This window comes from Plecotus auritus (genome assembly GCF_963455305.1).
Source record: "Plecotus auritus genome assembly, chromosome: 7".
NCBI classification, from domain to species: Eukaryota; Metazoa; Chordata; class Mammalia; order Chiroptera; family Vespertilionidae; genus Plecotus; species Plecotus auritus.
This window is the reverse complement of record NC_137774.1, coordinates 103,940,465-103,966,246: the sequence shown is the minus strand read 5'-3', so window position 1 is coordinate 103,966,246 and position 25,782 is coordinate 103,940,465.

Here is a 25,782-nt window from a genome sequence, read left to right as displayed (position 1 = left end):
GTAAAAGTCAATTTCTCAGTCATGCTATATTTTTAACACAGATTCTCAGAGAGCCTGCTCGTTATAGTATTTCAGGGGCCCAGGCTGACGTGAGCCCCATTCCAACCTTGGCTTCCACTATCATGGTGGCAATGAGAATGGAATCTTCCAAATCTCCTGGAAGTGACACAAGTCCCTGCCCACATGTCACTGTCCACAGCAAATCACATGGTGTGCCTCACTCCCAAGGGGATGGAGGAGTATAACGCTGCTCTGTTCCCAGGGGGAGGAAGGTCAGAAATACTGGTGAATAGACCTAGGACTACCACACCTCCCCTGTGTGATCATTCTTTGACGAGGACAAGAATCATGTGGCCTTATGAACTTTGGAAAGTCAGTTTTCAGAAAACCATGCTCTGAAATGACTATTACATGGTCACTTCCCTATGTTGGATTTCTTTATATTGCAGAGCTATGACAGAGTTTAAGTCACCACAATGCCAGTAGGTCACTTGTGGGGTACAGGCAGGCTTGTCACAGGCATCATCATGGCTGACAGGGGATGCAGTGTGGCATAAAAGAAGTGGGAATATAGCTGACAATCCAAGAAGACTCACATGTGCCAGGCATTGCACTAGACTAGTGGTCGGCAAACTGCGGCTCACAAGCCACATGCGGCTCACGAGCCGCAGTTTGCCGCTCTGTTGACTAATGAGTTTGCCGACCACTGCACTAGACACTGCACTCATGGCATCTCATTTACTTATGCAACAACCCACAAAGCATGTATCATTATTCTCATTTAACAAAGCAGAGAAATGGACACTGAGAGAGCTCAGAATACACCACGCCAACCAATGTCATGGGCAACAGGGATTGGATTTGGTGTTCAAACTCAGACCTGCCTAATTGCAGAATCCTTAACATGAGCTATAGGAAGTTCAACCCATACAAATCCCCTTATTACTTTCCCTTTTCCCTTTTATCCCTTCCCAATCAAGCAGTTAATTTTTTAAATGAGAATGTGCTAAGCTACTTAAAAATAGGGATATAGCTTCATTCATCTTTGTATGACCTGTAATGACTAGCAAATGATCCTGCACAGGGTAGGTGCTCAAGAAAATAACGGTTGTAAAATGCATGCTGAAAGTCAGGTTTAATCCCCAAATAAATATCCCCTTTCCTTTCTCCTGAACAGCTCATGAAAGGAGATTGACAAGAAGAAATGTTCCCTTAGTGATTCTCAACAAAGGCGAAGTTGTCAACATTTTCTCTTATCACGGATGTTCTCTAAGGGGGAAAATAGAGAACAGCTTCCACAATGTCGACCTGAACGTGAAGATAATGGTCAGCAGGGCTCCGGGAGCTACCTGTGTCCCCATTGCGAACAAGCTCTTGACAGGAACATTCCTGCCAGGGGAACAGAAAGAAGCTCATTTTGCTAGAAGACAACAAACAGCTGCACAGTTCTATGCTCCTCTTAATCCCAGAGATAAAGACACAAGTTGTCCTAAACATATCACTCTACTGGGGATACTCCCCCCTCCCCCTCCCCCTATTTCTAGCCAGTAATGGACTCCTATCTCCTCTCTCTCCTCTCTCTCTCTCTCTCTCTCTCTCTCTCTCTCTCTCTCTCTCTCTCTCTCACACACACACACACACACACACACACACACACCCTCCTATCTTAAAAAGACTACATTTATTTTTAGTCTCTTTTAAAATCTCCACACAGGACACTGGAGGTCACAACACAGGCTGTTTCTTCACAATGGTGCTATGATTTCCTCTGTGATGAGGAATTGCTCCTGTCACTGCTCCTTCCCAGAATCCTTTCTGAGCTTTCCTTTAAAGCCCATGACCTATGCTTTTAATTGAGCATTTCATTAGAGAAGAATGAGGCATAAAGGAAAATAAAATGGTCTGTAGTCATTTGTTTGGAGGAGACCACTCCAGTCATTAGCATCTGAAGCTTGCTGAAGTACAGTTTCCATTTCCCTTCTCAGCCATGAGTAAAGCAATGTTGACAACACATATTTCTCTCTGTCAAAACATTTCACTTACTCGGCAATCTGTAGACAGTTTGAGAGTCATATCACCAATGAGCAGTGCCACAGCGTTCTTCCCATTATTTTAAAATCATAATGGCACGTGCTTCAGGAGAGGGGCACAATACAGGCCAGGATCCAAATTGAAAAGAAAAATGCTAACAGAGTCGGGGAGCCAAAAGGGCACTGTAAATAATGGCCTTGTTATTTAGCCGCAGAGAAAGATGGGGCCGTCTGCATCCCATTTCATCTGGAGAGCTTGGCCTCATTGCCCTTGGAGTTGAGTCTCCGGGGGGAGTTACTCAGGGAATTCTGTGAGCTCTGTGCTCAATTAAAGTAGTGGGCATTGAATCACATTTGAGAAATGGATTTCATACCATTGGACCTAGCTAAAGGATTCTTTTTTGCTGGGGATAAGGAGAGATAAAGTAATCACTTATTAAAGAATTATAAATAAGTACTAGTGAAAGACCAGCCTTGTGTGTGTCCCTGACACAAGAAAAGAAATTAACAAGGGACTGAACCTAGACATATACTGACAAAATTGCTTATGGTTCATACAGAAAGATGTTGATGTGGTATAATCCTCTCAAAATGGCTCATTTTTTACGAGAAGTATTTAAAAGAGATAATGTTCAAGGACATGGAAATATGATGCCAGATAATGGCCTTGGGCTACAAGACAGATACTGCAGGGTCTCGAGGCCACAGCATTGCCAGAAAACAAACACTTAAGCAAAGCAGAAACACTTACTTCAAGGCTGGAGAACATTTACCAGTCATGAGGTTCAGATTCATGGGCATTACTGTTAAAGCTTATGGGGGAGATATGCTCAAAAAATAAATAAATAAATAAAACCAAACTGCAAATAAAGTCATTAAAGTGCCCTCCAAGCAATGAGCAGGCTCACCAATGGGGTGGCCACTTCCGTCTCCATGCTCTCAGGGCAGAAGGCAGTTTACCAATTCTTGCTGATTGGCTGGGTTAGTAAAATTACTCTGACCTCAATCCCATTCACTTCTAGCCTATCTTTCAATATGTCCTTCTGGGTTTTGCTAAACTTACTTTCCTCTACTTATGAAAGGTCAACTGGGCTGTGTGTTGACGTGACAGTAATAAGTGCTTCTGGTATCATCCCTATGATATTAGTCTGGCTGGGTTTCGCAGGAAGTGTGCCATTTATCATTCTCATAAAAGTCCTTGATTTGTGAAGTTTGTACCAGCTGTTATCACTTTAATAGAGATCACTGTATAATTTCAAAATATCTTACTCTCTTTAAAATGATTCTGGTGCTCAAAACTGTCTGCAGCTCTGAAATGTACTTCTTGTTTCTGTCGCTTATCTGGATAGGTTAATTGACCTCCCCGATCCTGCTGTGAAGCTGTGCTACTGGCCGGGCATCAAGCTTTCCCATAGCAATTGCCTTCCTACTCGTTCCTACAGACAAAAACACGTGTGGCCAAGAGGAGAACTTTGTGGTTTGTTTTGTTTTCATTCTCTCATCAAGAGGAGCAATTAGGTGGTAACTAGTTGGTGGAGTAGAAGGTGGCAGCCATTCAAAGTCAACTTCTATAATTTGAGGTAACTCAGGCAGTTGATATCAAAGGCAAAGGAAGTTGAAGGGAGAACAGTAGAAAGGGATATAATAACAGATATATAAAAAGCAATAAATAAATATTTAATAAAAGAATAAAGAACCTCATATACTAGTATATATGCCTCTGCTACGAAGCTAAGAAGCATTTTAATTCTTAATGTCTAATATGCAAGTAATCCTGGTGGATATCCACCTTGAATATTTCCCAAGTTGTCTAGCACAGCCACTTTGTCCTGAGATAGCACAAAGCTCAAAGTGTTCATGGCCACAGCCTTCATCTCCTTTGCTTCCCAGAACTGAAGACCCAAGTTTTAGGAGGGGAATGCCAACCTGGTATAAAAAGAGCTAAATTCTCCAGAGAGCATCCATTTACTCCCCAGGAGAGTGCCCTAGATATTCAAAAAAGGCAGATGGGACTGTCACAGAGAAGTGAGTAATGAGAAATTCTCACCTGGGCAGAGCCATTGGGCTGAGTCAACCAGGGGTTGAGGTCACTCTTGTTTCTGTGTATCCTAGACCCTTGTTTAGAACAAAGCGAACTCTCTCTAGAGTTGAGTGTTCTATTATCCTCTGGTTTGCTGTGACTCCATTTAAAATACTTAAATAAAAACATGGCAGAAAAGGTTCAAGTGAAAATGACAAAAGTGGAGAGAGGAACGTGTCCAGGGGAAAGTAAAAAGGTCAGAAGTTTGGAAATGCAGTTGGTTTATTTTAAAGGTTCAAATGTCTTGATATCAAATGAGGACCTTGCATATGCCAGAGAACTCAATTTTTTTTTTTTTTTGCAGAGTCATAAATTTGTAGGTATGTGAACAGGCTTGAACTAAGCTATACTGAGCTCCCAGTTTAAGGGTCACAGGTTGGCCATTATTGAGTATTTCAAACTTGCCTAATCCTAACTTGCTCTCCTCCCTTCAGTTTACCTGGATAATGTCCAAAGACACCTGCACTTGTTTTCCTCTTAGAATATTCTATAGTCAGCTCCTAGTGGTTGGTCCACAGCTAGCATTTCTTCACCATATTGATTCACCAAGTTGATACTATTTGACTGTTTACCTCAATAATGGCAAGGACACCTGTAGTTTGGACAGTATCCCTGATTTCCTGGACATCCATACACTGGTGTATATTTATAGACCACTAAAGCAACAGATAACTGAGAGCAAATACTTCCAAAATGGGGGTAACAGGTCATTATTGAGGCCTGTTTTTAATCCTTGTCCTGATAGTTGTCTATGGACTGTCCTACTTAACTGAGAGGGGACTTAGGTCAAGCACTCCGCACATCAAAGGCATACTTCCCTGGGTAGTGACAAACAGAACCAGTAAGATCCTCTTTCCTAGGGTGTCTGAATGTGAGACACCAAGAGGGATATAATATGAGATGCAGAAGCAGATGAGACAATGGAAGCCACCAGTAAAAAGAAGACATGGGATAGGGAATATAGAAGAGAGAGATGGTAGTCAATAGCTCCAGGAGAAAAATCACAGTGAACACAATAGAGAGGCAGAGACACAAAGGCAAGACATTTGGGCTAAGAGAGTGGACTCATATGTTTCTGCTGTACCCAAATATTGTTCCATTTCTCTTTGAGGTCTTCTTGGGTGACTACTGAGGTAGCTTTTCCTTCCCCCGATTATTTACATCCTAATGAACTCTGGGACTTGCACCCTTCAGTGTAGTACCAATGTGACCATTGCTCATGGTATCTGGGAACTCTGGACAACTTCAAAGCCTAAATCAGATTCCCTCAAATGTCCATTAGTGAAATAAAATCTTTTTTCTCTGAGGAAAAGTTTAAGTTTTGAAAATTGGGGGGAAAAGTCATCCAGGATCAAATATGTGGAAGACAGTAGAGGATCTAATTGAAGAATCTTAAAAATTAAAATTAGACATAATCCTAAAGACAGGATTCTGCAAAGGACCAGATAGTAACCATTTTGGTCTTTGAGGGCCATATGGTCTCTGTCAAAACTACTCAACTTTACCACTGGAGCATGAAAGCAGCCACAGACAATACATAAATGAATAAACATTCTTGTGTTCCAATAAAATGTTATTTATGAACATGGAATTTGAATTTCATATAATTTTCATGTGTCACAACATATTATCCCTCTTTTGATTTTTTCAATAATCATTTTAAAATGGAAAAAACTATTCTTAGTTCAGGGGCCATACCAAATAGGCAGCAGGCTGGATTTGACTAGAAGGCCATATTTTGTTGAGACCAGTTCTAGAGAAATGAAAGTGACAATGGATATACCTGTGTGCGCATGTGTGCATCAAATGCCTTACACTGGCTCCGAAGACAGCCCCAAAGAAGGAGTTCCTAAATGTTTAGCAGACTGATCTCACTGAAAAAAAGATGATAGTTTCCCAAGGTGATTACATTGAAGTAAAAAATTATTATAATACATAAGCACCTTAGAGGCACTGACCATGCCTTTTGCATTTTAGTTTCCCTCACTTGCCTTACAAATAGTCTACATTCAATTTATTTTTTGTCAATTGAGTGCATTTTAATGACTTCGTTAAAAGCCATCTCATTACATGATAGCCATCCCTTGAATACTAATTAATAATTCAAAGATTCCTGAATAATTTAAATCAATATACCTTTAACAGAATGTTAAAATATTATCCATCATTAACATTTAATCTGATCATTAGCAATTTCAATCTGGAAAACTATAACCTGTTTTTTATAATGTCTTCTTCAAATTACTAGAAAACTAAAGCCATTCTTCTCTATTCCTTACCATATTATCAAAATTCTATTTGACAACAGAAATACACTATTCAAAACTCAAGCATCCGATCACATTATATAGCCCTAGACTGAAGATGAAGTCAGAAGTTAAAGTTGTTTTTTAACTCAACAATACTCTTTCCACAAACTTTTATTGTAAACCCTTAAATTCAGGGTTTCTGATAGCATCAGAAACTACATCCAGTGTCAGTGTCTCAGACTGATAAGCTTAACACTTCCAACACAAAAGGACAGTTTTGCATGTTTTATTTTAAGTTTCAGGAATTTCACCTTTATCCTCAAAGGGCAGGGCACACCTTAGAACATTTTCTACAGAACATTCTGGAAGATAAACTAAACTCATGAGAATGTCAAAACCTCTCTCTTTCTCTCTTCTTCTTCTGTCCCTCTTCCTCTCTTGGTTGCTTGCCCTACCCACTCCCCACAAAGACACACACGTGCACATACACAGAAATATATACCTTCTTTCCAGCCTGAGCAACCTACTATGAAGCTTTCACAGAAAATTTCTTTCTGACCCAATTTTCCTTCACTAAGGCCCAACTTAGAGAGATCCAACCCCAGGAATGGGGATTATCATGATGCTCTGACACAGAAACAGGAGCACAGGCCCAGCAAATACGCCATGGTGCAGGGGAGGAACTCATTGGGTGGCACACAAACACATTCAGCAGTCTTCCTTGAGTGAGGACCATCCTTAGCTAGTCAACCCATGTCAAGTTTCAGACCAAACTGAAAACCAGAGAGAGGGCCATGGTCAAGTCTCCCACGCCACCCCACCCCACCTCCACCATGTCACACTATGAGTCTCAAGCAATACCCCAGCACGTCACATGTAAGTGTGGTCCTGGACAAATGATCAACCACCTTTTCCACATTAGGAAGGGTGGGGGGCCAGTTCACAGTGATTGGTCCTACTGTGGAGAGGTTCAATGGCAGTTGTGACCCATAGTAGGGGTCTCCTAACAGGGCATCCTGCCTCTACTTCTGCCTCATAGTCAAGTCTCCACACAGCAGCTGGAGTAATCTCTTCAAAATAGACATCTGACCACATCACTTCCCCTGTCAAAATCCCCCAGGGGCTTTCCATTATGCATAGGATTAAAATACAAATTTGTCTGCAGCATCAGGTGAACTCTTCTTCACACCCTGGTGAGCTCAGCCTTCAACCTGCATCCATGGGCTCCCTTGCCTTTGTTGGTTTGGCCAGTGGGAGGCATCTATAGGAACTCTTGAATGTGGAGGGGAATGAAGAGTTAGTTTGTCCCCAGCTTCCTCCCCATTGGGTCAAGGTGACTTGGCTGCATCCCTCCACAGTCAAGAGTTTGCCTCCTCCCCCTGCCCAACCTCCTTCACCAGCCCTGGGAAACTGCACTAACACTGCTGCTTCTTTTCCTAAACCCTGCCACATCTAAACTCTCTTCAAATAACCCAGTTTAATTATGCCTTTGGTTTCCTGCCAAAGCTCTGGCCAAAACATATGGCCTATAATGCCCTAAATGATCTGACCTCTGCCTCCCACTCTAGCTTCATATTATTAAACTTACCTGGTACTGTCACTTACTTCCCATTCAGCCACTCAGGTCTTCTCTCTGGTCCTTAAACATTCCTGGGCTGTCCCTATCTCTGGATCTTTGTCTTTGTCTGCACCCCACATACATACACACATACACCACCACCATCATTTGGATGGTTCTCTCCTTCCCATCTCTCAGGGGGTTCAAACATTTCCTCCTCAGGCCTCCCTGACACCCCACCCTGTCAAAATCTAGAACAATATGCTGCTTCTTTTTTTAATCCTTACTGGAGGACATTTTTGTTGATTTTTAGAGAGAGTGGAAGGGAGAGAGAGAGAAACATCAATGTGAGAGAAAAAAGCATTGATTGGTGCACCTGGACTAGATACCAAACTGACAACTAAGGCATGTGCCCTGACCAAGAATTGAACCCACAACCTTTTGGTGCATGGGACGACACTCCAACCAACTCAGCCACACCTGCCAGGGCTACTTTTTAAAAAAAAAATAGTACACAACACTATCTAAAATGTCCCTATTTATTTCTTTCCTTATTTAGTTTCTGTCTCTCTCCTCTTGCTCTGCTGAACAGCAAGGATCTTGTCTGTCTTATTCAACCCTTTAAACCCTGAACTCAGAACTATTCTTGATACATAAAAATGATGATGCAAAATCATTTACTGTTTAATTAATAAGTGGCATCTAATATGTTCAGTCTCTCATGAGAGAAGTGGAATATAACTACAGCAATGCTGAGTAGAAGAAAACCAATAAAAGCTATCCTGGAAACTTTAAAGTAGCCTTTGAAGAAAAGCAAATTACTATTTTAATTATCAACAATTGTTTTAATTCAATAAACACCAGCCACTGAGAAAAAAAATAGCTCGACAAATCTGACCCTTATCTTTGTGAAGCTTACAGAAATTTGGGGGGACAGATATAGTTATGTATTGCTTAATGACAGGGATACGTTCTGAGAAATGCATTGTTCAATGATTTAGTCATTGTGAGAACATCACAGACTGCAATTACACAAACCTAGATGGCATAGCCTTGTACATACATAAGATATATGATAGAGCCATTGATCCAAGGCTACACACCTATATATCATGTTACTGTACTGAATACTATAGGAAACTGTAACCTAATGGTAAGTACTTATGTATCTACGCATATCTAAACATAGAAAGAGTACAGTAAAAATAAAGTATAAAAGATAAAAATGGTATCTGTGAAAGGGCACTTACCATGAATAGAGCTTGCAGGACTGGGAATTGCCCTGGGTGAGTCAGAAAGTGAGTGGTGAACAAACATAAAGGCCCAGGACATTACTGTATGATACTGTAGACTTTATAGGCACTGTACACTTGGGCTAAAATAAACTTCTAAAAATATGTTTTTCTTTCTTCAATAATAAATTAACCTTAGCTGTAACTTTATAACTTTTTCAATTATTTTAGCTTTTCAACTCCTCAGTAAGAGCACTTTGTTTAAAACACACACAATCCTGCGGTACAAAAATATTTTCTTTCTTTATATTCTTATTCTATAACCATTTTTATATTTAAAAAATATTTTTTACTTTCTAAACTTTTTTTGTGAAAACTGAGACACAAACACATTAGCTAAGCCTGCACACAGGCATCATCACCACTATCACCTTCTTCTACCCCCACTAGAAGGTCTCCAGGGGCAAGAACACCCATGGAGATTCCTCTCTTGTGATAACAATGCCTTCTTCTGGAACACCTTCTGAAGGACCTACCTCAGGCTCTTCTTAAGGAGGTGTCACTCTTTAAGAAATATGTCCATGGTGGTTTGCTTGGGTTGTTTCTTTTTTTCATCATGGATTTGCTTATAAGGAGATAATGCACCAAGAACATTACTCCATTAATGATAACCTTTCAGTGGTGGGAGTTCATGTTTCCAAATTTTTAATGGAGCTTGGTGTGATCTGCAAAAGCTTCTGCTATGCCTTCACTGTGAATTTTCTGGGTGGTTCTTCTTTTTCTTCTTCTTCAGTTTCCTTTGCTCTTGTCTCTTCTTCAGCTATGTTCCAGTTCCAGCGACTTATCATTGGTTAGTTCATCAGGATCCACCTCTAGGAGCTCCTTGATATCATTACTCAGGTTAAAGTTTTTGTCTTCTCAACCAAAGTCTTGTTGATTTTTGCGACCTCCTCATCTTTGACAAATCCTCTGAATGAACCTCTTTTTTTAATTAATTTATTTTTTTATTAATTTCTTTATTGATTAAGGTATCACATATTTGTCCTCATCCCTCCATTCCCATCCCAAACCCCTCCCCATGCATGCCCCCACCCCCCTATTGTCCGTGACCACTGGTTAGGCTTATATGCATGCATATAAGTCCTTTGGTTGATCTCTCCCCCTTACCCCCACCCTCCCCTACCTTCCCTCTGAGGTTTGACAGTCTGATCGATGCTTCCCTGTCTCTGTTTTTGTTAATCAGTTTATGTTGTTCATTATTTCCCCTAGATGAGTGAGATCATGTGATACTAGAAATACACTTACAGAAAGAGAGACTAAAAAAGCAATCCCATTTACCATCGCACCAAAAAAATTAAGATACCTAGGAATAAACTTAACTAAGGAGGTAAAAGACCTATACGTGGTAAACTACACGACACTGAAAAAAGAGATAGAGGAAGACATAAACAGATGGAAGAACATACTGTATTCATGGATTGGTAGAATCAACATCATCCAAATGTCCATACTACCCAAAGCAATCTATAAATTCAATGCACTTCCCATTAAAATACCAATGGCATATTTCACAGACCTAGAACGAACCTTCAAAAAATTCATCTGGAATTAAAAAAGACCCCAAATAGCTGCAGTAATCCTAAGAAAAAAGAACAAAGTAGGGGGGAACTCAATACCAGATATCAAGCTGTGTTACAAAGCCACTGTTCTTAAAACAGCCTGGTACTGGCACAAGAACAGACATATAGATCAATGGAATAGAATAGAGAACCCAGAAAGTGAATGAACCTCTTGAGTGTCTTCTACCAGATGCCATTCATACACTCCCTGGTAACATCACCCCAAGCCCAAGCAAAGTTCCTGATGCAGTCACAGATGTTGCAATTCTTCCAGAATTGTACCAGTGTCTTCCCAGTGTCAACCTCGTTGCAGCAATAGCCTGGGCAAAGGTGTCCTCAGGTAGTAGGCCTTAAAGTTGGTATAACTCCTTGATCCATTGGTTGGATCGAGAGATCGTGTTTAGATAGAAAAACACTACTTTGATATTGGGATGAATAACACCAATAAAAGAACGATGTCTGGGAGCATTATCAACAATAAGCAAAATCTTATAAGGTATGTTATTCTCCAAACAGTACTTCATTTCACTGGCACAGCAATTTGGGAAGGCATCTTCTAAGATGATGGGTGGGTGGGTCATCCATTACTTCTTATTGCTCCTACAGTAAATCTGGCAGTGTGTGGTTATTGATATTCTTGAAGAACCTGGTGTTCTCACTGTGCCAGATTGCAAAGGGTTTCAATTTGTAACCTGCAACATTGCTCCCAAGCAAGACTAATATCTTGTCCTTAAAGGACTTGAAATTTGGCACTGACTTGGCCTCCTTATGGATGAAAGTCCTTTCAGGCATCCATTTTCAGAATAGGAAGGTTTCATCCATATTGAATATTTGCTCTGGGAAATAATTTTCCTTCACAATTAAGTCATCTAGACTTTCCCAAAATTCTTCAGCTGCCTTCACTTCAGCACTCTCAGACTCACCACTCACTTTCACATTATGAATGAATAACGATTCCAGAGCTAGCAGTAAATTCAACATCATAGGCAGGTACCTTTTCTTTCAACAACACAAACTTTTTGCTTTGACCATGATCATCATGGTGCTGAGAGGAATATACTTCTGTATCTAGTCTTCCATCAAAGTCATTAGAAGTTTTTCCGGGTCTGATATGGGCCCTTCTCTATTTTTTACTACATGATACTCTAGACTTTATAAACACTGTACACTTGGACTAAACTAAACTTATAAAAATATGTTTTTCTTTCTTTAATAATAAACTAACCTTAGTGTACTGTAACTTTATAAACTTTTCAATTATTTTAGCTTTTCAACTCTTTAGTAATAGCACTTCGCTTAAAACACATACAATCCTGCAGATCAATGAAGCAGATCATTTAACAGCTTCTGTCACTTTCTTGTTCTTCAAGATCATAGTTATGGTGGAAGAGGATATGCTTGGCAGGCAAATAATAATCATCACTGATTTTTCCACCTTTTTCAGTCCCTAATCACTTTTTTTAATCCTCACCCAATTATACGTTTTCATAGATTTTAGAAAGTGGGGAAGGGAGAGAGATGGGGTGGTGGGGGAGAAAGAAACATCATAGTAAGAAAGAAATATTGATGGGTTGCCTCCTGTATGTGCTCTGATCAGTGATCAAACCCGCAACCTAGGTTCGTACTCTGACTAGGCATTGAACCCACAACTTTTTGGTGTATGGGATGACGCTCCAACCAAATGAGCCACTGGACCAGGGTAGTCTTATACACTTTCAATTTTGTTTCTAGTTCAAACACTTGACATAGCCTCTTACTGGAAACGTTAGCAGTGAATTTTGTATGCTTAGGGGCCATGATGTACAAAACACCACAAAATTAAATCAAACACAAGAGAAAATAATGCAACCAGGAGATGCAGTAAGCATGAGATGTATGAGGCTGCTGCCAGTATAACACGGCATACTGCTTTACAGCCAACTTTTTTTATAAGTACAAAGATTACTAATGATAAAATGTATAGTAAATACATAAGCCAATAACATAGTCATTTATTATCATTATCAAGTATTATGTCCTGTACATACTTGTATGTGCTATACTTTATAGGACTGGCAGTGCAGGAGGTTTGTTTACATCAGCATCACCACAAACACCTGAGTAATGCATTGCACTATGGCCTTTGGATGGCTAAGACATCACTAGGCAATAGGAATTTTTTAGCTCCATTATAATCTTATGGGACCACCACTGTATATGCATTCTGACCTTGACCAAAACATCATCATGCAATGCATGACTGTAACTGAATAAGAAATCAGGTATATATTAACTCCCCTTGGGAAGTACAGGGTGATGTGGAGCACATAGAAAAAACTCCTCCTCTCATCCAGAGAGGGTCAGGGAAAATCAAAATGCAGAGACTTCTAGACTGAAATGAGCCAACAGGCCACAGATGCCAAAGCTTCACAGACAGATCCTCTACCATATGCAGTGAAACAAGCTATAAAGAACATTTCCACCTACTCACATACCACCCAGTCCTCACCTGGATCCTCCACACTTACAAGCCGCATATTTATTTGTGAAGAATCTCCTTTCTGTATCACCTAACTCTTTCTTATTCATATGTCTTATCTCCAACTCTTGTCACTCAGAATAGCAGTCATGTTTTATCTCTCTCGCCAAATGCCATAAAATCCAGCAGAAGAAAGGAGGCAAAATAGCTTTCCCTCATCCACCTCCACCCAAAATAATGTTTGAGGACAACAAAAAGCACATTAAACAGAGCTCATTACACACATAGTCTTGACATCTTAACTAGGAATAATGAGTTGAGTCTGAGTATATAATTCTTTTTAAGAATTAATAGAAATATCACAATCTTGAATTGAAATATTAAATACTTGGAAAAAAGGAGTCCAAGGTCTATTTTTTTTAAACTCCCAAAGAAAGTATTGTTAGCTCTACTTCTTTGAATAAAGAATCTGCATGCAGTTCTGGTCATTTCTCAGGAGTAGGAAGCACAACAGCAAAAGTGCTAACAGCTTGGCACAGATGCCAAGGCCACCTCAGCCACCAAGGCTTGTTTGGACATCACAAAGCCAGATGCACCATAAGCTTAAAATCACCTATGTATCCACACTGACTGTCCATCAACAGCAGTCAGAAAACTGCAGAACTGGAGCTTACATGGGCCCCCAGCTTTAGCCCGCCTTCTACCATTTCCAAGTGAGGCCGCTGAAGACCTGTCAGGTTAAATACGTGCCAATGTCTCACAGAGCCTGTGAATGGTAGAAGGGGAGCTGGAGCCCCTAAGTTAACCTCATGACTCTTTCAAAAGAATAACTCAGTTATCTGGTCACTGGAAAGCTTTGTTGAGCTGGAAAAACAATTTCTCATCACTCATAGCTTTCCTCTACAAACTGCAGCCACACGCCCAAAGTAAATTGGCTTAACAGAGCTTCTTCAGGCGTGGTTGTCGCCTTGTCTGAAAAGCATGAGGTGATTCTCTGAAAAGAAAAACAAATGAGGAGTTTCTGGCTCAGTGCTGAGAAAAGCTGAAACCCATCCACCCCTCAGCTCCTCAGCATGGCTAGTGCATCCCTTTACCGGTGATTGCTTCAACAAGCATTGTTGAACTACATTAAGTCAGGATCAATTCGTGGCACAGCTCTGAGCCTCCAAATGCATGTTTCAGTGGATTTCAGAAATGACTCACTAAATCAATTTTTTTTTCTCTAAAAAGTAGAGCTTGAAAACAGGGAAATCAGTCTTTTCCTGAGAGGCCCCACAATCTGAGCTAAAAACTGATGCCCAGTTTTACACAGACCACCTCCTCAATTTCTCCCCATATTGTCTCTCCTTTGTATCCACAAAAGCCCCCAAAACAACAGTGGAAAGAGAATTTGTCTTCCACCCAGGCTGTGAATATGACCCCTAACCCACTGCCAATTCTCACTGCAGCCCTGGCTCTTATATCCAAAGAACACTCGAGGCAATGACTGGAAGAGAGATTTGAGGGTGAGAAGAGGAAAATGGGGTTAAAGTGGAAGGCTGAACAGAAGCAATGTTCACAGAATTTAGCCTTGAGAATGCGGTAGTGTCAGACGAAAGCACTCCAAGGCCTTTAGCCTGCATTCCAGTAAGCCACAACAAACAGAGACCAGATATGCATGAGGGGCTTCATGGGGAGATCACCTCTGAATCAGACTCTGGTCTACTCTAATGTGGACTCATCGTGAGGGAGAAAATTCCACCTTTCCTCAGACTGGCTGAACATGTTTTAAAAGATAACCTAGGGCCCTAACTGGTTTGGCTCAGTAGGTAGAGCATTGGCCCTCGGACTGAAGGCCCCTGGGTTCAATTCTAGTCAAAGGCATATATCTTGGTTGCGAGCTCAATCCCCAGTAGGGGGCGTGCAGGAGGCAGCTGATCAGTGTTTCTCATCGATGTTTCTAACTATCCCACTCCTTCCCTCTCTGTAAAAAATCAATAAAAATATATTTAAAAAAAAAAACACCAAAAAGATGACCTAGGACTCTATCTAAAGCTAATCTGCATGGGTGTACAGACAAATCTAGGAGATAGTGCTGGTTTCATTCCAGACCACTGCAATAATGCAAGTATCTCAATAAAGTGAGTCATAATCTTTTTGCTGGTGGAGGGTCTTGCCTTCTATTTGTCAAAAACGCAACATCTGTGAAGCTCAATAAAGTGAAGCACAATAAAATGAGGTCTGGCTGTTCCAGGAATTGGACAGTAACAGCTGTAGTTGTTTAACGGAACAAGCCACACACCATAGGGTACAAGCAGAAAACAATCGACTCTTACATTTACTACCCATTCAAACCTCATCTGCAGACTCATTCTTCCCTGCCTCTTGGACGAAATCTCTGGCAGATCCCTTAATTCTTTTTCCAATTTGTTTTAGGCATAAGAACAATTTCATTTTGTAAATAATTGGAAAGTCAAACATGAAAATCAAAACCCAAAACTCTTATCTAATTTAGAGTCCCTTTCCTTCTCTACCATGTTATTGTTTTAGGCCTAAACAATAAGGGGGGAGGAGTCACACTGGGCTGCCTCTCTGATCCCCAGCATTATTCTTCCATTCCTCCTCCTTCCAGGATTGGGCCCAAGACAGGAAGACATTACGGAAAGGACGCTCTTAGCATGGCTGGTGCTTTTGTGATGTGACATTTGGCAAACATTAATCCAGCTCATTGTCTCCTGAGGCTTTAGGAAGGTAATGCAGAGACTTTCTCCCGGTGATGCCTAACCCAGGCGCCCTGGGTGTGGTGATGCCTCCTCCAGCTCCTGGGCCCCAGCAGGCTCCTCCTATTCTAATGTGTTGTCACACTCAGGTGGGCTTCCAGGGCTGCTGATTTCAGCCACTCCCTGGGTCAGTCCTGCATGGGAGATCTGACACTCATTGTGAAAGGTGAGGTTCTGTTGTTTTGTTCTCAACATTTAGGACCTCAGCAAAACTAAGAGGGGAAAAAAATCCTATTTTGACAATGGATTACACAATCATGATACTTCCCCAACATCAAGTAGACCCCTTACTTGAGCCAAGGGGGGTGTGAAAAGGAGAAATCTCACTTATATAACCAGTCCCTTCTACTTACATATGAAAGTTCTTGCCTTTGAAAGGGGTTCCAGGCCCTATTGCTTTAAACCTTACCATTGCAGATGTCATAGGAGAGCAGCAGGTGCCTAATGGAATCTAGTGGGATTTATTTTCCTGTTTTCCCAGCTTTAATTACTAAGGACCATAGCTATGAACAAGGACACCAAGCAAACCACGTTCTCCTGCAGAGAACTTCCATGAGTTGTGTCCAGCCCCACATCACCTGGCCTTGCACTTGCTCGCTCTCTCTCAATCTCTCTATCTCACACGTACACACACAGAGGCTGCTATAACAAATTACCACAAACTTGGTAGCTTCCAACAACACACATTTATTCTCTTATTGTTCTTGAGGTCAGAAGCCCAACGTCAGATTCACTGGGCCAAAGTCAAAGTGTCGGCAAGACCACCCTCCTTCCCGATGCTCCAGGGGAAAAACTGCTTCCCTGCCTTCTCCAGTTTCTTGAGCTTCATTTCTTGGCTTATGACCCTTCTTCCATCTTCAAGACCAAAAGCATATCATCTTGTTTCAGTCATTACATTGCCTCTGTCTCTCCAGTCACATCTTCCTCTGCCCTCCTTAGGAGAACACTTCTGATTATATTTATTCATGTGGATAATCCAGGTAATTTCCCCATCTCAGGATCCTTAACTTGACCCCATTCTCTAAGTCCTTTATCCATGTAAGTGCTGCAAGGATTCAAGGACAGGCTCCTGTATGGGGAACATTATTCAGCATTCCACAGGGAATAACAGTGCTCATGGAAAGAGAATGTCCTTTTCCTGGAATCTGCCCCAAAGCCAAATATGAGAGATCTGCACAAAGTCAAGCACTGTGAATGACTCTGTCAATTGTCTCACCCCACAACCAAGCCTAAACCACTGCTCTTCTGCCTATTTAACTAGAAAGGTTACAAAGCTAAAATACTCACTATCCCACCTTCCTCTGTAGCTAGAAATAGCCAAATGACAGAGCTCTAGGCAGACACCTGGAAGTCTCTCAATACCAACCTTCCCCTACATCATCTTGAAGGTTTAATGTGATAGCTTAAACTACAGCATCCACCTTGGAGGGAAAGCTCAGGAAATTGACAGAAGTGCTGGCCCTGATATGTCTGAGTCACTAAACTAATTTGAACCCCCAACTACACCGGGAAGAGGGCTCAGTGGGTGAGAGCATGGGCTCTGGGGTTGATAGGGACAGATCCTAGCCTCACTGCTCAGTGATCAAGTGACCGTGGACAAATCACTCACCTTCTCTGTGCTTCGTCTTTCTCTTCTGTTATCATTAAGTGAGATAATGCAAACAAATACCAGTATACTGAAAAAGTCGACAAATGTTAGCTATGGTATTCTTTTAACCCCACCCTATTACAAGTTTGTGTGCATTCCTTATCGAGAAAGGAATTTACAATTAATATAATCATCTGCCAAAACACATGGTGCAGAAGCTTAAGTCCTATGGGTCTGTCCATGGACAAAGGGAGCCAAAGAGTAACTGGAACCACAGAGGTCCTCACCAGCAGCTGCAGTGGGGGCAGAGTGGGGCTGACCACCGCAGTGCAGCAACTCCGATGCTCTGCTGCCCACCCACCCCACCTGCTGAGCACAGCACCCAGACCTCCATGTGCCACCCAGACCACAGGCGGGGTCTCTGAAAACCCTCTCTTAGGTTGTCCTAAGCATATGAACAGGAATGGGATGCGAGAGTTCCTAGGAAGCCAGACTGATGTTTAATTCTCTTGTATTGCTGAGCCTCTTGCTCAGTTCAGGACACGAGTGCTCTTATTCAAAAGTTAGGAGCATAAAAACACAGGCAAGATGACTGCCCTAGGTATAAGGGCCATTAGCAAGAGTGTGTCATGCAGATGCTCTATTTCTGCATTTCCAAAGCAGGGCTACAGGTTGCAAGGACATGATTTCAAAGACAGGATGGGAACCAGAGGAGGGTAAGTGAAAAATCTAATTTGGGCCATTACCATGACACCTCATTACTGTCCCCTTTGGGTATTTTCTCCCCTGATATCCTGAACTGAGTCACAGTGAGGAAGTCAGTGAGAATTACAGAATTCATGGGTTGGAAGGAAAATATCAGCCCTGCAGTGGGCAGGGGTATGAAATTGGGCCAGTTGAGGGGATCAGAGGAGAGAAAGGGAGGTATGAGCAGGGAATAGCATGGGGAAACATGATGAGTGAACTCCCAGAAAAGAGGCCAGCCTGATAAAGAAACAAGTATGATGTCATAAGAAACAAGCTCGGAGGTAGGGTGGGCCAGGTAAAAACAAGCAGTAAATTACAATAAAACTTTTTTTTCAGAGAATGAAAAAGGCATTCTGACATTTGGGCATTTGTCAGGTGGTCATTGGGAGTGCTGACATTTTACTATGAGTAAGAAGATGGCCAGGACCGGTGGGACTTTGCTAGTATATTGTATGGAAGAGTTCCCATGACTCCAAACCAATACATACATTTCCAGGAAGAGCAGAGCACCATTACTTTGCAGTTTGTTCCGAGAAACTTAAAAGTATCGCACAACCATCCTCTGAAATAACGTGAGCCAAGCACTTTTTGTTTTTAATATTGCAAAACACCCCTTTCCTTATTGAGAGAGCTAGCTCAGCATGCAGTCACCTTATCTGACTCCTGTCCCGTGGAAGGGCAAGACAGCTTCAGGTAGGAAAATAAAGATGCTGCTCAGAAGAGCTGCCCATGGAGGAGCGGGATGTACTGGGCACTCCCCTGATTTATCTTCAGTATTAGCTTCTTGGAGAAGAAAGACAATGGTGAGAATGAATTGCATTGCATGTAATGTTTTGCTCCAAAGAATGCTTTGCCTCATTTTCCTGCTGCTCGTACATGCTGAAAATGAGAAAGTACCAGCTGACAACTTTCCTTCTGATTTATAGGAAAGGTTCTTTAATCCCAACTAAGCATTTCACTAAGTGTGGAGCTCTCCCAGTCTCACCACCCTCTCCCCATTCCCTTTACGTTTTCTTGGTGTACCTCCGGATTGTGATCTGTAGAGAGCCAAAACACTCTAATGACTATTGCTCAAGGTCACTTGGTGTGAATAAGCAAAATTTTGAAGGATGTAAATCAGGTCATATACCTATGGCTTTCATAATTACTTTGAATATAAATATGATGACATTATATATTTGTCATGCATGTAGCTAGAATAGTCATGGAATTAAACAGTAAATACTATTTGGATCAATGATATTTTCATCGAATATTTATGTCATTGTCATAAAAAGTTTGGATCCTACAAAATATAACAATCTTAGAAAAATATAACCCATTTCCCCTTATTTGTTAACTTCTGAATTTTAAGTTATTATCTTATAATATTGGTTCAAGTTTTTAAAAATTGCACAGAACTATATATAATTACAGTATTTTGTAATTGTATGTCACTTGAAATGTAAATAATGACCTATTTCTCTTTCAAACTACTTAATGACATGATTTACAATTATCACAGACCCCCCCAATATAAAAGAACAGTCTCAAAACAATTATCTTCCTTATATGCAAAGAAAAAAAATCACCACCACCAGAGATATCAGAAAATAAATTAACAGAAACAGAGATATTTACATCTCCTCAATAAAGTTGCATCATCAGGAAACCAGAACATAAATAAATGCAGAGGAAAAACCCTCGCACTTGCCCTCAAAAAAATCTGCTGCAGCTTCCAGAACCTCACACTCTGTAACACTTCCTATATTAAAACAGTATATCACACCTGCCAAAGCACCAAGGTGAGAACAGAAGGTCACTGGTGATCTTTGCTGCTAGGTAATTGTTTGCCCAGTAACAAAGCTATCAAGAAGGGGATCCTGGGATTGGGACCGGGCAGAGGAGGTCTGGTAGAGTGGTCTGACATGTGCACCTGTCAAAGTCACAAGTAGGGACACCCGACCTGCCCAGAGAACTAGGAAGGGGCAGGTCAAGCCTAGCTTACCACCAAAGCTGAATAAAGTCTCAGACTGTCTGCAGCTCAACCAACCCCATACTATTATTATTCCCCTTCAGGTTCCAAAGGCTTATTTTCAATTCAAATGGCTATTCTCAAAATTAAATTGAGCCCATTTTGAAAGCCAAATTTCATGGGACACTGCATTCTAAGACAGTACTTCACCCTGTACCAATGTGTTCCTTATCCTGCTTTTCCTTGATCCAATTCCATCAAAGTGGTTCACTTGTGCAATTCTATTAAGACCATTCATTATTTGTCTCACATTTGACAAATTCGCTCAGCTTGCATATTAGCTAACCTGGGGGAAAGGAACCTTCCCGAAGGTATTTCTGCCTTGTATAATAAATCGTTTCCGATTTCCCTTCAATGTCTCCTCTGATAGTTGGTTCGTTTGGGCCTCAGAAGATCTTGTGATTTCTTGAGTCATCCTACCCTTCACAATAATGTAGTTGTTTTTATCAGAACAAAAATCGCTATAGATTTCTAAGAATAAATTCAGTTTCAGCCTTCACCAAATTACGCTGATTCCTAGAACCTGAGAATTTGGGTTGTTCTTCGAGAGTGGTCATCTATCATGTTTAACTTGCTTTTCAGATATTTTCCTTGCGAATAATAGAAGAATTTCCCCTTTCAGCCATGGCAGAATTCTACTTTACTTCAGGTACCTAACTGACAGAGTGAGCATTCCTAGGCTGCAGGGTGGGCCACAGGCTTGTTCTGGTGCCTGCCCCTCTCCCCCACTGTCAGCCTGAGAAATGGGGTGATATTTTGCCGAAAGAGATCTCTGTGCTATTTCCTGTACTGAACAACAGTGGTCTTCAAAGTAGGGTATGGACTCCCCTGAGGGTAACACAAAGACATTCCAAAGAGTGTGAGGCTGATGTGTAGATCCTCAGCTTCTCTACGTACCCTTTCCTAAAACTGATGTTCTTAGGACAGTACCCGAGGTCATACTGCTCCTCACCCCTTTCACAATACACTTAGAAGTGACTTAAAAGAAAAGTATCTATGGCAAGTCCTACCTTGGTGCATTTTCCCAAGTGGCCAAACTGGGTGGCCAAAAAGGAACAAGAGGAACACTTTTAAGCAAGGCTCTTTTTTAAGGTTAAGTTTTTCTTTTTCTAATTTATTTTTCAGTTACAGTTTATATTCAATATTGTTTTTATTAGTTTCAAATGTATAGTGGTTAGACAGTCCTATACTTTACAAAGTGTTCCTCTCAATATTTCCAGTACCCACCTAGCACCATATAGTTATTATAATTCTACTGACTATATTCCCTATGCTTTACTTTACATCTATGTGGCTATTTTGTAACTACCAATTTGTACTTCTTAATCCCTTCACCTTTCTCACCCATTCCCCCAACCCTCTCCCCTCTGGCAACCACCAGTCTATTATCTGTATATATGAGTCTGTTTCAATTGTGTTTGTTTATATTGTTCTTTAGATTCCACATATGAGTAAAATATATGGTATTTGTCTTTCTCTGACTGATTTACTTCACTTAGCATAATACCCTCTAGGTCCATCCATGGTGTTGCAAATGGTAAGATTTTATTCTTTTTTATGGCCAAGAAATATTCCATTGTATATATGTACCACCACTTTTTTATTCACTCATCTATTGACAGGCACTAGGTTGCTGCCATATCTTGGCTATTATAAATAATCCTGCAATGAACATGGGGTGCATACATTTTTTTTAAATTAGTGTTTTAGTGTATATAGCCAGAAGTGGAATCTCTGGGTCATAAGGCAGTCCCATTTTCAATTTTTTGAGGACCCCCCCATACTGCTTTCTACAGTGGCTGCACCAGTCTGCATTCACACCAAGAGTGCACAAGGGCCCCCTTTTCTCCACATCCTCGCCAACACTTGTTTGTTGATTTGTTGGTGATAGCCATTCCTGACAGGTGTGAGGAGATATCTGATTATGGTTTTGGTTTTAATTTACATTTCTCTGATAATTAGTGATATTGGATATCTTTTCATATGTTTATTTTCCATCTGTATGTCCTCTTTGGAGAACATAACAGGTGCTCTGTCTATTCAGGTTTCCTGACTATTTTTTAATTGGGTTGTTCTTTGTGTGTGTTTTTGTAGGTTTTTTTTGTTTGTTTGTTTGTTTTGGTGTTGAGTTGTGTGCTTTATAAATTTTGGATATTAACCTCTTGTCAGATGTATCATTGGCAAATATTTTCTCCCATTTAGTAGGTTGTCTTTTCATTTTTTTAATGGCTTCCTTTGCTGTGCAAAAGCTTTTTAGTTTATGTAGTCCCATTTGTTAATATTATTTTTTTGTTTCCCTTGCCCGAGGAGATATATCAGAAAAATTATTGCTATGGGAAATGTCAGAGATTTTACTGTCTATGTTTTCTTCTAGGAGTTTTATGGTTTTGAATCTTACATTCAGGTCTTTAATCCATTCCTAGTTTATTCTTGTAAATAGTGTAAAATGTGGACTAGTTTTATTATTTTGCATATATTTGTTCAATTTTCCTAACACCATTTATTTAATAGGCTGTCTTTGCCCCAGTGTATGTTCTTAAGCAAGGCATTTTAACACAGTCTCTCCTAATCCATTTCATTGTGGAATGCATTCCCCATAAAAATTTTACTTTTGTGCATAATTGATCATAATTTATAATAAATTCATGTTTTTTGATCCTGTGTATATCAATAATAATTGTAATGATAACTCAATCTAGAAGGATAATATTCACACTTAAGACACTTAAGGCCATAGGAAAATTTAAATTTAAATAGTTAATTTTGTTCTAGAGAAGTATTATGATGTGGAAAACTTTCAAATATAGTAATATATTACACTAGAACACATTTTTGTGCAGAAAGTAAGATAGAAATATGATTTCTGGAACCAGACTGTTAATAAAGGAGCTTCTTATTCATTTTTGAAAAAGATAATAGTCAGAATCAAATTACTATGAAATTCATATTTGGTGGATACATTCAAAAGACCATCAAAATGGTCTTTTGAATTTTAATGTGTCAATATTTACCAATTACATCTTTTGGAACATTTAAATATATAATAAAAATATTAAATGACAACATAAAAATAGGAAAGGTAGTATGTAATCTAAGGAGTACTGTCACACTACATCTAGGTGTAACGGAGAGAGAGAGAGAGTGAAAGAGGAGAGAAGAGAGGAAGGGCATACAAGCATCCATATCTGTAAGGTGACTGACAGATTATCTATGATATCCACCAAGAGGTCAAAATATTGTGGTCTATTAGTCTAGAAGGATTAAGTAATTTTACCTTGGTATTCTTATGTCAAATAACCTAATATAAAAATAAGTAAGTTGAAATGCTATCTTTAGTTAATTTCCACTTATTATATTCAAGCCAGTATATCCAGTGTAATGTAATTCGCTGTAGGCTTGAACCCCTGTAATTTTGGCAATAATCATGAGAGGTGCTATACTAAAAGAACAGTGAGTAGGCCAAAGTATAGGTAGAGCAAACTGAAACACTCAACTTAAAAAGGCAAGATGTGGCTATGAACTTCTGCATAAAATGCAAATCAAAACAGCAATGAGGTACCATCTCACACCTGTCAGAATAGCTATCATCAACAAATCAACAAACGACAAGTGCTGGCGAGGATGTAGAGAAAAAGGATGTGCACTGCTGGTGGGAATGCAGACTGGTGCAGCCACTGTGGAGAACAGTATGGAGTTTCCTCAAAAAATTAAAAATGGAACTCCCATTCGACCCAGTGATCCCACTTCTAGGAATATATCCCAAGAAAACAGAAACACCAATCAGAAAGGATATATGTACCCCTATGTTCATAGCAGCACAATTCACCATAGCTAAGATTTGGAAACAGCCTAAGTGCCCATCAGTAGATGAGTGGATTAGATAACTGTGGTACATCTACACAATGGAATACTACGCTGCTGTAAAAAAAGAAGGAATTTTTATCATTAGCATCAGCATGGATGAAACTGGAGAGCATTATGCTAAGCGAAATAAGCCACTCAGAGAAAGATAAATATCAAATGATCTCACTCATTTGCGGAATATAATGAACAACATAAACTGATGGACAAAAATAGAACCAGAGTCATAGAAGCATTGAACAGACTGTCCAACCTATGAAGGAAGGCGGGGGGTTAGGGGGTAAAAGATCAACCAACCAAAGGACTTGTGTGCATGCATATGAGCATAACCAATGGACACAGACAGTAGGGGGGTGGGGACATGTGCTGGGGGTGGCCAGGGAGAGGTCAATGGGGGAAAAAGGAGACTCATGTAATACTTTAAACAATAAAGAATTTTTTTTTTTAAAAAAAGAATGGGACACACACACACACACCAAAAAAAAAGGCCATTTAAAGATGTCAAAATAGAATATTTGCTGCAGAAGAGGGATGAATTTAATAGTCTTGCTGTCTTTATCTCTGAACAACTCAATTTAGCTTTTAGACCCTCATGGTGGAAAACTTATCATGTCAATTCAAGTTAACTGTGCCAGTGTCAGAAGTTTATTGCCCCCCTACCCCAGACTCATGAGGATAAACATCCAGTCTTTATCCCCTCCCACCTCTCCTTCTTCCTTTCTTCCTGAGGGTGATCTGTGGTCTGTGTGTGATCTGCTGGCATCAGAAGGAATGGGGCATTCTGACCATGAAAATTCTCTGCCCACATTGGCCTCTGCTAGATGTAATTTACCTCACCTGGGTCTCAATATTCCATGCTGGCATACCATGTGAAGTCTGCAATCCTGCAGGTGGCCAGGTCATGTTTCTGAGACCTCAGTCTAAGGTAGGATTGGGCAAACTGTGTCATACATCACCAGGGGCGTGCTATATATGGCTTAGACTCACACTAAAAGTGGTGATTATACTAACCATTCTTTTAATTTCTGTAAATCAGTGCCTTCACACTTACAAAATGGCTACTAACTATTCCCAAATAAACCCTGGCTCTCCCAAAAACATCTGAAAACTTTACATAGCCCCAAACCATATCATGGAGGCATCACTTTCAAATTTAGGTAGCCAATCCTAAGACTGCCCACACTGCCTTTCCCATTCCTTCCCAAGGGAAACCAAGATAAAGGCACTTGCCCACAGCCCTACACCCTCTCTCTGAGTCCTGAGGTGGCTGGGATCTTCCCCTGAAGGTCCCCATGTACCATGACCGTGTTCCTCCCAGGAAACTGCAAGTCTAACAAAGCTGTAAAGCTCTTTCTGGTTTCTCTTTCTTGATCTGTGTCTGGGCTCACTTTACCTCATGCAAGGCAATATGGACAAAACAGAGATGGGACCAGTTTCCGAGGGCCCCAGGGCCAGAAGGAGGGATAGATACTTACTAGAAAGTGGAGGTTCTATTGGGAAAAACACTGTGAGGGGGAGGTGATGGTGGATGCTGAATTGGTAAACAGTGTCTAGTTAAAGAAGCAGAGAACTGAGGCATACTCCAAT